Here is a 13,938-nt window from a genome sequence, read left to right as displayed (position 1 = left end):
TATAATGGCTTCAACATTGGGGATGGCTTCATTTCATGATAATTACCAAGAATAATGCTGAGTAGAAGAGAAGGAGTTAAAATGACCTGCGCTTGAAGCCAAATAAGCTACGTGTGACACTGGTCCTCAGTCCCTGTTCAGTCATTTTCTGGGTTGCTGGTTGTTTCATCAGAAGCTAGCATGGGAATTGAGTCAAAGGACTGTTGTAGTTTTTTTCTGGAAAGCTTTTGAACCATTCACATTAATTGTCCTAGATTATACTCAGTCAGCAGGAAAAATCTTCCAAGTGCTGTCACTTGGATTTCCCTTTGTGCAACTTGCATGTTTGCATCCTTTGTCCTTTTCTCATCAAGTCGCAGGAATTCTTTATGTACCTGAGACCAAGGCTTACAAACTGTGGCACTCACGCCATGCTCAGCCACGGCACTTGTTGCTGTAAAGCCTGCAAATGCCTTTTTTAAAATGATTACTTTTATCATTTTAAAAGATGATAAAAAAGAAGATTAAAATATTTCAAGGTGTGTGAAAATTATATGCAATCTGAATTTCCGTATCAATAAAGTTTTATTGGAACACAGCCACACCCATTTGTTTAGGCATGGTCTCTGACTGCTTGTGTACTACACAGACAGACTTGAGTAGTTTCAGTAAAGATCTGTGAGCCCTGAAACCTCAGATGCTTGCTGTCTGCCATAGACAGCCTCTGCCTATCAAATGTGCTGCTACAGATTTCCCCCAACCTGTCTTAAAGCTTGCTTATGATTTCTTCTACCACAATTTTGATAATCTGTCTTTTCCTTTATGGTTCTTAGGTTTCCTGCTTTGCTTATTAGCCTGCATTTACGCAAATGTTCTAATTGTCACTTATTAATTTAATTACATTTTCCCTTTAGCGCTCTTGTCTCCCTGGAACTAATTTATGATGTGGAAGGATTTGGCTTTGTTATCAGTATATCAGTGATACCTGGTAAATAAGACATTCCTCTTCAACTGACCTGAGCTGTAATCTTTTCCTTTATCAAGTTTTTGTAAACACATGGATCTATTTCTAGATTTTCTATTTTCTTCCACTCATCTACTTGATGTTTTTTTCCTGTATCAATATGGTTTGATGGCAATAGTGTATCAAGTAGGTTTTGTCCTAAAACAACTGTGACTTGGACAAAACAGAAATTGATTTCTCTGTCAGATAAAAGAATTCCAGATAAGTAGCCCAGGCTACATGTTCATCTTTCTGCTCCTTTGTCCTCCAATTAACCTCTACCATTAGGTTCACCTCATAGCCTCATTATGGCTTCTGGTGTTCCAGCCATCATATTGACATTCCATTCCAGGTAGCAGACCAAAGGAAGAGGAAAAGGGGAGGATATGAGAAGGGACTCTTTGACGAAGTATTTCTAGAAGTCCTTCCCAACAACTTTTGCTTAATATTAGTCACAAAGCCATGTCTTTAAGGGAGGCTGGAAGTGTAAGTTCACAAGTTACAAAGCAACATTATTGGGAAGACTCACTGTTACTCCCATTAAAATTGGTTAATAAGGAAGTGGGTAAGCACCTAGCAGGCTTCGCCTTAACCTTTGTAAGAACTTTAAAAAAAAAATAAAGTCAGCTGGTGGAGTGGCTGAAGTGGTAAGAGTGCCTGCTTAGCCAGCATGAGGCCCTGAGTGCAAAGCCCAGTACCAAAAAAAAAAAAAAAAAGCTATTAGCTAGGCACCAGTAGCTCACATCTATAATCCTGGCTGCTCAGCGATCAGGAGGATTGTGGTTCCACACCAGCCCAAGCAAATAGTTCGAGACCCTATCTCAACAGGAAAATCTGGGTGTGGTGGCCTATACTAGTCACCTCAACTACAGCAGCAAAGATAAAATAGTAAGATCACAGTCCAGGCCGGTGCTGCAAAAAGGAAGACCTCATTGCAAAAACAACCAGCACAAAGACGGCAGGAGATGTGGCTGAAGTGATAGAGCACCTGCCTAACAAGCCTGAAGCCCTGAGTTCAAACCCCAGTATTGCAAAGCACAAAAACAAACAAAAAACTGTTGAAACATTTTAGCCATTTTTAAGTTTTTTTCTGGTGGGACTGGGGTTTGAACTCAGGGCCTCATGCTTGCAAAGCAGGCACTTTACCATTTGAGCCACACCTCCAGTCCACTCTGCTCTGGTTATTTTAGAGATGAGGTTCTGTCTCACAAACCTATTTGCCTGGGCTGGCCTCGAACTGCTATTCTCCCAATCTCAGCCCCTCAAATGGCTAAGATTACATGAACCTTTTACTTTTTATCTTTTTTGTTTTGAGTCAGGGTCTCTCTAGGTAGCCCAGGCTGGCCTCAAATTCACCATCTTCCTGCCTCTGTCTCCCAAGTGCTAGAATTACAGGCATGCGCCACCATGCCTGGAACCATTTTGCACTTTTAAAAAATCATTTTATACAATCCATCACACCCTCATCCACTCTGATAGGAAGTACTTAAAATTTTCATATATTTGGGAAGAATAGATACTTTTGATATTAAGCACTCCAAAAGGATCCTGGTATATCTTATTTTTCCCAGCCTTGATTTTTTGTCTGTCAATACAATATTACCATTTTTTTCCCTTATAAATCCTCACTCGGTAGATTGCTCAATTTACTGATTTAATATTTTTGTTGCTTTTACGAATGAAACATTTCCCCCATTTTATTTCCTATTTGATTATTATCAGTTTCAAGAAAAGCTATTGGTTTTCAGATATATGTCTTACAAGCAGTGACTTTTACCAAATTCTCTTAATTAATTTTAATGTTTTGAGAACTCAGATTTTTCAGATTGTAACATATACAAAGACTTTTTTCAGCTTAAATAATAAAAATACAGTGTAATAAAAATGCACTGAGAATTCTTGGAGTGGCAGATGTGCCCTCCCTTTAGGGAGGGAGTACCACTGCAGAAAATCACCACGAAGTCACACACCATCGCAATCCCACAGCCAATGCAGAGAGGAGATCACCTCCCAGAGAGGGTTGGTCTTCAATCTCCTTAATCTAAGCCTTATTATTTTTGTTTTCTTGTGGTGCTGAGGATGGAACCCAGGGCCTTGCCCATGCTGAGCAAGCACTCTACCATTGAGCTAACTGCCATTCCCTCCCCAGCCTTTTTTTTTTGAGACAGGGTCTAACTGTGTAGCCCAGGCTGGCCTCAAACTTGTGATCCTCCTGCTTCTTCTTCCCACTGCTGGGATCACAAGTATGCACCTCCATGCCTGGCTAACTGATTGAGATATGGTCTCACTAACTTTTTGTCCAGGCTGACCTCAAACCTTGACTGTCCCAAGCTTCACTCCCGAGTAGATGGGATTACAGGCATGAGCCACTGTGCCTAGCCCACCTTCCTGTTTCTGATGGCAATGACTGCACCCTGACTTCATTTGTTTTGATGGTTGCTATTGTTTTTTTAAGAATGTATAGTGAGTTGGGTGCTGGTGGCTCATGCCTGTAATCCTAGCTGCTCAGGAGGCAGAGATCAGGAGGATCCAGGTCTGAAGTCAGCCCAGGCAAAATAGTCTGCGAGACCCTATCTCTAAAAAACCCATCACAAAAAAGGGTTGGTGGAGTGGCTCAAGTTGTAGGCCCTGAGTTCAAACCCCAGTACTGCAAAAAAAAAAAAATGTATAATGAAGTTGGGCGTGGTAGACCACACCTGTAGTCCCCAACACTTGGGAGTCTAAGGCAGAAGAATCAGGAGTCTGATGTGAGTAACAGAGTAAACTGTGGACCCATTCTTTGATATTGCAGCTGCGTGGGCTTAGAAACTGCTGTGGGGGACTCACAGAGAAAGACTCTCAGTGAGACTGACGACCCCCTTGCTGATTTCCTGCCAATATGGACCTCAGGTTTGTAGATTTGTAGTGTGTAGTGATAGAGGAGGCTAATGCCAGGGCCCAATCATGTCCTGTGCTGTCAGGGTAAGCAGGGTAAGCAGGCACCTGTGTTCTGTATTGCAGCCCCAGTGGGCACAAAGTGAAAATCAGATAATGTCGGGTAAGATTAATACACTTGGAAACTGCAAAAGGGCTCAAAGCAGCGGGATATAAAATATGTAACATTAGCCAGGTGTTGGTGGCTCACGCCTATAATCCTAGCTACTCACGAGGCAAAGATCAGGAGGATTGCAGTTCAAGGCCCATCTGGGCAAATAGTTCAGTAGACCCTATCTCAAAAATACCCAACACAAAAAGGGCTGGTGGAGTGGCTCAGGTGGTAGAGCACCTGCTTAGCAAGTGTGAGGCCCTGGGTTCAAGCCCAATACCACAATATATATAAATATATAGATGTATGTATAAATAACATTATACTTTATATCATATTGACAACATACATAGTGCAGAATAGCACATTATCACACACATCAAGGAAACCAAAGAGGAATTTTAAGGGGCTTGGAGGAAAATGCAGAGAGAGTGGGACATAGTGGGGAGTAAAAATAAAGGTGCTATGACATAACCCCAAATAAGCAGCAGTCTGTCCTAAATCAGGCGAGAAAGGACTTATTTTACACTTACTTCATTTATTTTCCACTTTGCTTTATCTATTTTTACCGGGGTTGAAAAGGCAGTATAAAATCCATCTTAATTGTTTTTTAGCATATGGTTCCCTAGTGTTAAAATATCCCTTATTTATTTTTGCAGTACTGAAGAGCGGACTCAGGGCCTGGTGCACAGGAGACAAGCCTCTAACACTGAGCCCCATCCCTCCCTGTTTTCCACCCTGCTGCCTGGAGGTACCACTCTGCGCTGCAGGTTTGTTGCCACCAGGTGGCACCAAGGTAGCAGAATCTTGGGGTCTAGTTCAAGTTACTCCAGGATTGTTCAAACTCTTTTCCAAATTCCCCACACCATTGTTACCTGGATCCAGAGCTTTCTGGATAATGAGAGGTAAGATATTTAAAAACAAAGTTATAAGCCTTGAACCAAGAAACAACCATTTATTGCAGAATAACAAGGAGAGAATGGAAAATATTTCAAAAATGTTTACATTGATTACATACTTAAATGGTACTGTCATTAGGGTAAATTAATTATACAAAGGAGTTTCATTGTAATATTTCTATACATGCATTTAATATACTTTGGTCTGATCTACCTCCTCTATTAATTTTTTTTTCTTTTTTTGTGGTACTGGGGCTTGAACTCAGGTCCTTGAGTCACTCCACCAGCCCTAGTTTTGTGAAGGGTTTTTCAAGATAGGGTCTCAAAAACTATTTGCCTAAGCTGGCTTTGAACCCTGATCCTCCTGATCTCTGCCTCCTGAGCGCTGGGACTATAGGTAGCCACTACCACCCCCAGCTTCCATGTTGTTTCTTAAAAGCAAGAGATAAAATTACCATGTGTTTCCTACACTTCTTATCATCCAGGGCAAGTAGCTGGCACGCAGAGAATTCTGTACAGACCTTTTAAAAATAACTTATCTTTTAAGCCTTCCCACATACTTCAGTTCCTTCGTTGACTGACTGCTTCCGGGGTCTTCATTACAAAAGCTCTCAGGCCACATATTAAAGAAACATGTGTGCTCTCCTCCTGTTCATCTATCTTGTGCCACTTTAATTCTTCTTCTCAGCTGGGACCTAAAGAGGGTGGAGGTGGAGTTCTAGTGCCCCTACAGCGCATTACATAATTTATAATTAGATTAAACTGGTCTGGAAGTCTTGGGATGTAGTGACTCGTTCCTGTAATTCCAGCTACTCGGGAGGCATAGGTTAGGAGGGTGGCAGTCTGAGGCCAGCCTGGGCAAAAGTGCAGTACTCTATCTGCACTAAAAGCAGAAAAGGCTGGGGGTATGGCTCAAGTGGCAGAGTGATTGCCTGAGTTCAATCCTCAGTACTGCCCCAAACCAAACCAAACCAAACCAAAAGATGTAGCAGTCAGCTGTCACCAACCAGGACAGTCAGTGGAAATAGTCACCACAAAAAAGTCTAAAGGAAAGAGCTATTTCTTGTCAAAGAACTTGACTGTGTAATTTCAGTGCAGTGGTTTAAAATGTGTCCACAATGGCCACACAATGTCCCAACCACAGTCCCGTGAGGAAGCACCAGGCGAAGTCACCCTGAATTCCTGACCCACCAACCCCGGGAGGGAATCTGTGTCGGTTGGTTAAGCCGCTCCATCTGGAGGAATTTGTTGTACACCAATGGGTGCTGAGTGGCAGCAAGGTTCCTCAGATTGCTCAGGGCAAGAGCTTCTCTTGAACTCACGTCCTGCAGAACTGGACAACTTCTTGCCATACTTTCAGAGATACAAAAAAAAAAATCCTTAGGAATAGAATTAAAAGTTGAAAATGTTTATTTGGTGAACAAGAAGAGGTAAGCAGGTATGCTTTCTTTTTCGTCACGTTGGGCATTGAAGCCAATGCCTCATACACTAGGCAGCTACTCTCCCACTCAGCTGCACCAGCCCTGCAATTTCTTTCTCTCCTCACTGAGCCACAACCACCGCTTCCGGGCCCCTCTGCACGAATGACATACAGGCTTTTATCTCTGGCCCAGACCTTTCCTCTGAGGCCGGGGTGCAGTAAACTGCTTTCTTGGTGAGACTTTTGAAGAGGAAGCACCCCAAATTCAGTTGGGTCTTCTGTTACAACCTACCCTCTTCCAACATTGCCCATTGCTACAGTTTAGATAAATGTCCCCCAAAGTCCCATGGTCCCAGGGAGTGCTGTTGGGAGGTGGCAGAACCTTTAAGGAGAAAGGTCTTATGGAAAGTCCTTAGGTCACTGAGGATGTGCCCTCAAAGGAAATTGTGGGATCTTGGCCCCTTCCTCTTCCTTTCTCTCTTTTTTGCTTCCTAGCCATGAGGGGAGTGGTTTTTCTCTGCCACTTACTCTGCCTCACCATAAGCCCAAAGCATGGTCTAGAAGTACTAAAACTGTGAGCCGAAATAAAACTTCCTTCTTCATAAGTTGATTGTCTCAGGTACTGTGTCATAGTAAGGGAAAGCTCACTGACATGCCCATCCTAGGGAACAGTGACCATGTCCTGAAGTCTAGGAGTCACTGGATGAAGGTCTTGTCTTCTCCTACCTGCTACCTATCCTGTTTATTTCCCTGCTGTCTCCCTGGTGATCCACTTCTCTCCGCCAGCACCATCCCAGTCAGGCTCCCATCCTGTCTCACCTGGGTGGCTAGAATAATGTCTGCATTAGTCCCATAGCACTAGGACTCCATTTCAATCTATCCTCTACACCATAGCCAAAGCATTGCTTCCCTAAAGCAATATAATCTTGTATACATGCCTCCTCTGTCTCCCCCTTGTATAATACCCATCCTGCATTTCCTATATCCTATTAGGCTGAAAGACTCTCACGTCAGACCCATGAATGGCCCAGCCTTCCTCCAACCTCAGGACCTTTGCATATGCTCTCCTGTCTGCTTGGGTCTCTCCTTACCCCTCTCATTGCCTCATAGCTCCCACTCTTTCTTCAGCTTTCAGACCAATGAGAATCTATTCCTTCTCACCTGACCAGGTCAATCACTGTCGTAACTTTCATCCCAAAGGAAATTTTGTGTTATTTTTTGACTCTGCTCTAGAGGGTAGGGGCCTAGCTGTATATTCACAGCTGTGTTTCAGTACTGGCCTGCAAGAAGTGCTCAGTAAGCCCTGGTTGGGTGAATGAATACCTGACTGTTAGTGCCTTCATTCTTCAGAACCACCTTGCAAGGTACACATTGTTATCCGGAGGGAAAACCTCACCTTGTCCTCTAGGTTCCTTACTTTTATTTACTTATTTAGTTTTTGCAGTGCTGGGGATCAAAGTCACTTGCTCTTGGTTACTTGCTTATATCACCAGTTTTAAAGGCCACACGGCTAAGCTTTGCTATAGACAACGCCTCTGCCCTCTGTGTCACAGTGCTAATGCTGCCTAAGCTGTTTTGCAGGAGCATGGAGGTAGTTCAGACCAAATGCACCACAATCCTTTACTTGGCCTGTGCAAGGTCCAAGAGCTGGACATTCTGACATCAGAGGCTGACTCCACCCTCAGAGCTCTACCAACTCCATTTTCTGCACACGTGTCCTATGAAGTTTGGTTACAAATGCAGAGGCCACGAATTGCTTCACTTTCCTTGCCTCCACCCTTCCCCATGCCTCAGACCACCCTTCTAACTCATCCCATAAATACCCCTGAGCCCCGTCCTCACAGAGGCATATTTGAGGCTAGGATCTCCTGTCTCCTCACACTTGGCAGCCTTGTGATTAAATGCTCTCTCTTTTTGGTGGGACTGGGGTTTGAACTGAGGGCTTTGGGCTTGCAAAGCAGGCTCTCTACTGCTTGAACCACACCTCCAGTCCATTTTACTCTGCTTATTTTGGAGATGGGGTCTCAAGAACTATTTGCCCTGGCTAATCTCAAACCACAACCCTCTGGATCTCTGTCTCCCAAGTAGCTAGGATTAACGGCGTGGGTCACCAGCACCCAGCAAACTTTCTTTTTTGCAAAATTTGCTCTGATATTTAGCACACCATGCAGCAGACAAAACAGGCCTGGTTCAGTAACATTATGAGCTCTATTTCCTAGCTGGGGAAACTGAGGCTAAATGACTTATCCAAGGTCATGGAGCCAAAATCTGAACTAATCTCCCAGTCCCTCTGTATCCTAAATGTCTTGTCTGTTTTCACTTCCTTTTATATAACCTGTAAGTTTTCTGAGCTGCTCTCCACTTAACAAATCTCTGCTTTTATGTTTTTAACATAAAAATAGCCAGGCTCTAGTGGCTCACGTCTGTAATCCTAGCTACTCAGGAGTCAGAGGTCAGGAGGATCACGGTTCAAGTTGGCAAGACCCTATCTCTAAAAAACCCTTCACAAAAATAGGGCTGCTGGAGTGGCTCAAGGTAAAGAGCCTGAGTTCAAGCTCTAGTACAACAAAACAAACAAACAAACAAAAAACCCATAAAAATAATTACCCCTAAATATTTTAAGAATTACCAGTAAACTGTATATGATATAACTAGGTCAGAAAAATGGCTTTCCTCTTACTGTAGAATGTCTTAATATTTTGTGAATAAACAGAACCTCTGAGTCGGACGCCAGTGGCTCACACCTGTAATGCTAACAACTCAGGAGGCAGAGATCAGCAGGGTCTCGGTTCGAATCCAGCCCAGGCAATTAGTTGACAAGACCCTATCTCAAAAATACCCAACACAAAAAGGGCTGGCAGAGTGGTTCAAGTGGTAAGAGTGCCTGCCTAGCAAGTGTGAGGCCCAGTACCGCAAAAAAAAAACAAAACAAAAACCCACAAAAAAACTCAGCAGAACTTCTGAGTGCAGTTGTGCAGGTTGTTTACTGAGCAAAGGCCCCAAGAGGATGTGTCATGTAGGTACTGAGACAAGTTCGTGTTTAAAAACTGTGCACCCTGCTGTAAAGCTGTTGAACTAGGGTTGGAGGTGACACTTTCTAACTTGCACCAAGTTACCACTCACCACGCAGGCTGCCCACACTGCATCTGCCCTGAGGGGCTATGTTTTTCAAGCTCACAGGAGGGTGGTATGTTGGGTGATGTGGCCCTGAATTTATAGTCAGCTGCCCATTTGCACGTTTCAATTGAATTAAGCACTGTTTATTCTAGAAATTTAGGAAAAAAGAAGGGAACCTGTTAATTTTGGGAACGCGGAGTACAGAGGAGAAAAGATGGTGGTGACATTAGTGACTCTTTCCTTTGCTTCTCCAGGCCTGCTCTCAAGACGAATGATTTTGTACCAAGTAGACATTCTCCCATGGGATGCCTGCAGAGTCTGGACCCCCAGTTTTAGTGGCTGGAGATGTAACCAGGAGCTCTAGGCAGAACTCAACTTCAGGGGTTCCTACAGCTTGGATTTGGTCACTCCCTCAATATGACAAACAATGAAGAAGATTTATTTTGTGGCGTGGTCACATCACATGAACAGGCAAAATAAGCCCTTGGTCCATCCTCAGGGTACAGCTATGAGTTTCAGGTTTAACCAGAGGAAGAATTGGGGCAGGGGGAGAGAGGTGTGAAAAATTAAACAGTTCAGCATAGTCAGTCATCCTCTGAGTTCTGGTTCTGTGAGGGTTCTGGAGAAGTCGTCACCGCTGTCATCACTTGAGGGGAGCAATTTGGTTCTCATGAGATGAGTAACTTCTGCTCCAGGGTGTGGGCTCATGATTATAGGAAGTTGTCCTCCTTTGGGGGGTGGTCTGTCCTGTGAGGTTCTGCTGTTTCTTTTCTTGGGGGTAGTTTTGGTTCCTTTTCATAAAGATATTATCAGTCAATCCTGTTCTTCCTGGAACCCTTGGTGACTGCAGGAGAGAACGACTCAGAGAAAAGGAGACAGGTAAAATGGAGGCAGAGAGGCCAAGTTTTTCTCCTGCTTTTAGTTAAATTGTGGGCCTAAGTAAGGTGTCAGTGCTTCTCAGCAAAAGCAGTTGCTATTACAGAGTGAGCTGGCCATGCAAGGTGGGAACTGCTCCTTTCTGTAGCCCTTGAAACTCTCAAAGGCAAGCAGGGCAGCCTGTGCTCACACGTGCTCCCCAGCCTCCACCCCTGCGCCTCATCTACCCTCCACATCCCTACTTCCTTGCTCCTTGGATTCTGCTCACAGATAATACCTTCCATGGAAAAGATCCAGCCTCATGCTGGAACAACATCCAGTTGTTCAAAAATGATTGGGGATTTCAAAATGGCAGCAGTAGTGCCTTAAACTAAATGTTGGGCCTGTTTGAGCACCAGCCCTGGACTGCGCAGGTTACATGCCTGGGATGTCACTATGTCCACAGTCCCAGATAAGGTCAGAAGGTCCAATTCTTCTTTTGTTTTTTTTTTTTTTTTTAGAAGGTCCCATTCTTGACCACTTTTTGTTGTTGTTGTTGTTGTTTTATGGTACTGGAGCTTGAATTCAGGGCCTACACCTTGAGCCACTCCACCAGCCCTTTTTTATTTTAGGTATTTTCAAGATAAGGTCTTGGGGAATTAATTGCCTGGGGCTGGCTTCGAACCATGATCCTCCTGATCTCCGCCTCCTGAGTAGCTAGGATTACAGGCGTGAGTCACCGGTGCCAGGCAAAGGTCCCATTCTTGAGCCAGGACCACTCGGTTGGGCTGCTGCTCTTCTGTGGACCTGGATGGCTCAGGGGACTAAATTCGAATCCTCATGGCATCTTAGAGACCTGTTGCAGGTCTGAGGAACAGGGGAAGGACGAGCCAAGTCAGTCCTGGTTGGGTTCCCTCTCCACAGCTGGGTCTGGACTAGGGTTCTATGACAGCTGACCTTGGGTTGCCCTTGAGCAGTGCAGGGCAAAGGCTGCCTGAGGAGAGAACACGGGGAGCCTTATTTAAACTTGAGTTTTGCTTATTTTGCATAGTCGTGCTCTCTTGGCCAGAATTTCTCTTGCAGCTTCCATCTAGAAGCTGTGGGAAGGCACCTGGAATACTCCTGTTCTTCATTTGCTTGTAAACTTGTGTGCTGAAGGCACTTAGGATTCACTAGGAGGGCCCCCACCACCACCCCAAAATGGACGAGGCTTCACTGCCTCCCCAGCATCCCTGCGTGATGACCATGTTCTCACGCAGCTGGGTGGGAAGCACCTTGACCATGAAAGGAAAGTCCTAGATCTCTACCGATATGGGCTCCTCGAGTCCCACCTAGCTATTGGGCACTTGGAGGGTGACAAGAGAAACTGAGAAGTTGAATTTATTTATTTTAATTTTTTTGTGGTACTGGGCTTGAACTCAGGGCCTACACCTTGAGCCACTCCACCAGCCCTATTTTTGTGATGGGTGTTTTCAAGATAGGGTTTTGTGAACTATTTGCCCAGGCTGACTTTGAACCACGATCCTCCTGATCTCTGCCTCCTGAACAGCTACAGGTGTGAGTCACCAGCATCTGGTTTGAGGAATTGAATTTAAATTTTATTTAATTTTAATTACAATTTCAAAAGTCACACGTGGCTAGTGGCAGCTGGTTGTGTAACATAAAATAAATCTAGAGTCTAAATTCAGACTAGTACAAACCTCAACAACTTGAATTTTTTTGTGTGTGTGCTGGAGATGGAATCCCAGGTTTTATGTATTCTAGGCTCAGCCACTGAGTTATACTGCTAGGCTTCGCCTTAAAATATTTGTGAAATAACCTTTGCCTTAAAATATTTGTGAAATAACACTTATAAAAAAATCCTAGTTGACAAATAATGTCAAAAAGTGACTAGCTGGGTAAGGTGGCGCACGTCTGTAATCCCAGCTACTTGGGAGGCAGAGATCTCGAGGGCTGAGGTTCAAGGGCAACCAGAGCAAAAAAGTTAAAGACCCCATCTCAACAAAAAAACCCAGATTTTCTGGGTTTGTAATCCCAGCTTCTTAGGAGGCTTAGGTAGGAGGATCAGATCTCTGAGGCCAGCCCCAGGTAAAAATTTGACACCCTATCTGAAAAATAACTAAAGCAAAGAAAAGAAAAGGGTTGGGGGCAGGGCTTGAGTGCCTGCCCAGCAAACTCAGGCCCTGGGAAAACACTCAGTGCTTTAGAGCACCCTCCATTCCTGCTCCAGGGCTGGTGGTGACTAAGCTGGGACCTCATGGGTTCAATCGTACGCTGTCTGCTTGTGAATGTCCTATTCCACTTAGCGTAGTGTTTCAAGGGCCACCCGTGAACCCGGGGGCTTTCACCTCATGTTCACAATTATTATCATCAATATCCACAATTACACATATCCACCCAGCAAGCAAAGCAGCGACCAAAGAAGCTGGATTACAGGCGTGCACCACCACACCCACCCACTGTGAACTTTTAATTCAGCTGATCTGCGCACGACCCAGGCCCACACAATTGTTGGTATACTGGAGCATCCAGGCACTTTCGTGAGCTGTCTGCCTACAACCACGAGGCCCAATAATACTAAGGAAGTTAGAGATGTCCGGAAGATATGTCACAGGCACTCTTGAAAATGAAACCCACTAGTTAGTCAGAGCCTTTGGGGTGTAAAAGTAAATAGTCTGAATGCTATTTGTCAGTTACCACAAAGATTTTTGTAATGGGGGAAGGCCAGGCCTGGTGGCTCATGCCTATAATCCTCATTATTCCAGAGGCAGACATCAGGAGGATCTCAGTTCAAAGCCAATCCACAAAAAAGTTCCTGAAACCCCATCTCAATAAAAGCTGGGTGCGGTGGCACACACCTGTCATCCCAGCTACTCTGGAGGGGTAAATAGGAGAATGGTGGTCTGGGCAAAAGGGGCTGGTATGCAATTCAAGTGGTAGACCAAGCACAAGGCCCTGAGTTGAAACCCCAGTACCACCAAAAAATAAAATAAAAAAATATTATTGTAGGGGCACCAGCCGAGCGGAGTCAAACAGCTCAGTGTATGTACCATTGGCAACTTGCCTCCATTGACTGGTTCCTGGGCACTGTTTCTGGCTAGAAAGGGTAAGAGTAGTCAAAGGCTTTATGGTTTTATTCCGTGGACTACAACCTGTAACTTCAACATCATTTATGCCTGTGGTAGGAAGCCTCACGCTCAGAATATTTGTTAAAGAAATCAGATTTCTTCACTTGAAGCTATGTCTTACCTTGACCTGGGAACTCAAACTCACTAACTAACCACATGGCAACTAACCCACTAACTAGGAGGTTTTTATTGTTTTGTTTTGGCAGAACTTGGGGGTGGAGAGGAGATGGGGCAGTGCTGGGGATGGAACTCAGGGCGTTGTGCATGCTAAGAAATGCTGTACCACTGAGTCACACCCTGCTCAACTCCAGAGTCTTGAGGGCACTCCTTGGGGAGTCACATTCAAGCTCTCTTCCAAGGTATAAGTGGCTGGAAGACTTATCTTGGAGAAATGACAGGTTGCAAAGGCTCTTGTCCAAATGGTGACATTCCTACTTCTTTCCCTTGTTGTGCTGCTCTTTGGACTGTAGGGGCTGAGCACTGATGTCATGGGGATTCCAATAGAGAAGGAT

Source organism: Castor canadensis, chromosome 1, assembly GCF_047511655.1.
Source record: "Castor canadensis chromosome 1, mCasCan1.hap1v2, whole genome shotgun sequence".
NCBI classification, from domain to species: domain Eukaryota; kingdom Metazoa; phylum Chordata; class Mammalia; order Rodentia; family Castoridae; genus Castor; species Castor canadensis.
Note: the sequence above shows the minus strand (reverse complement) of the source record.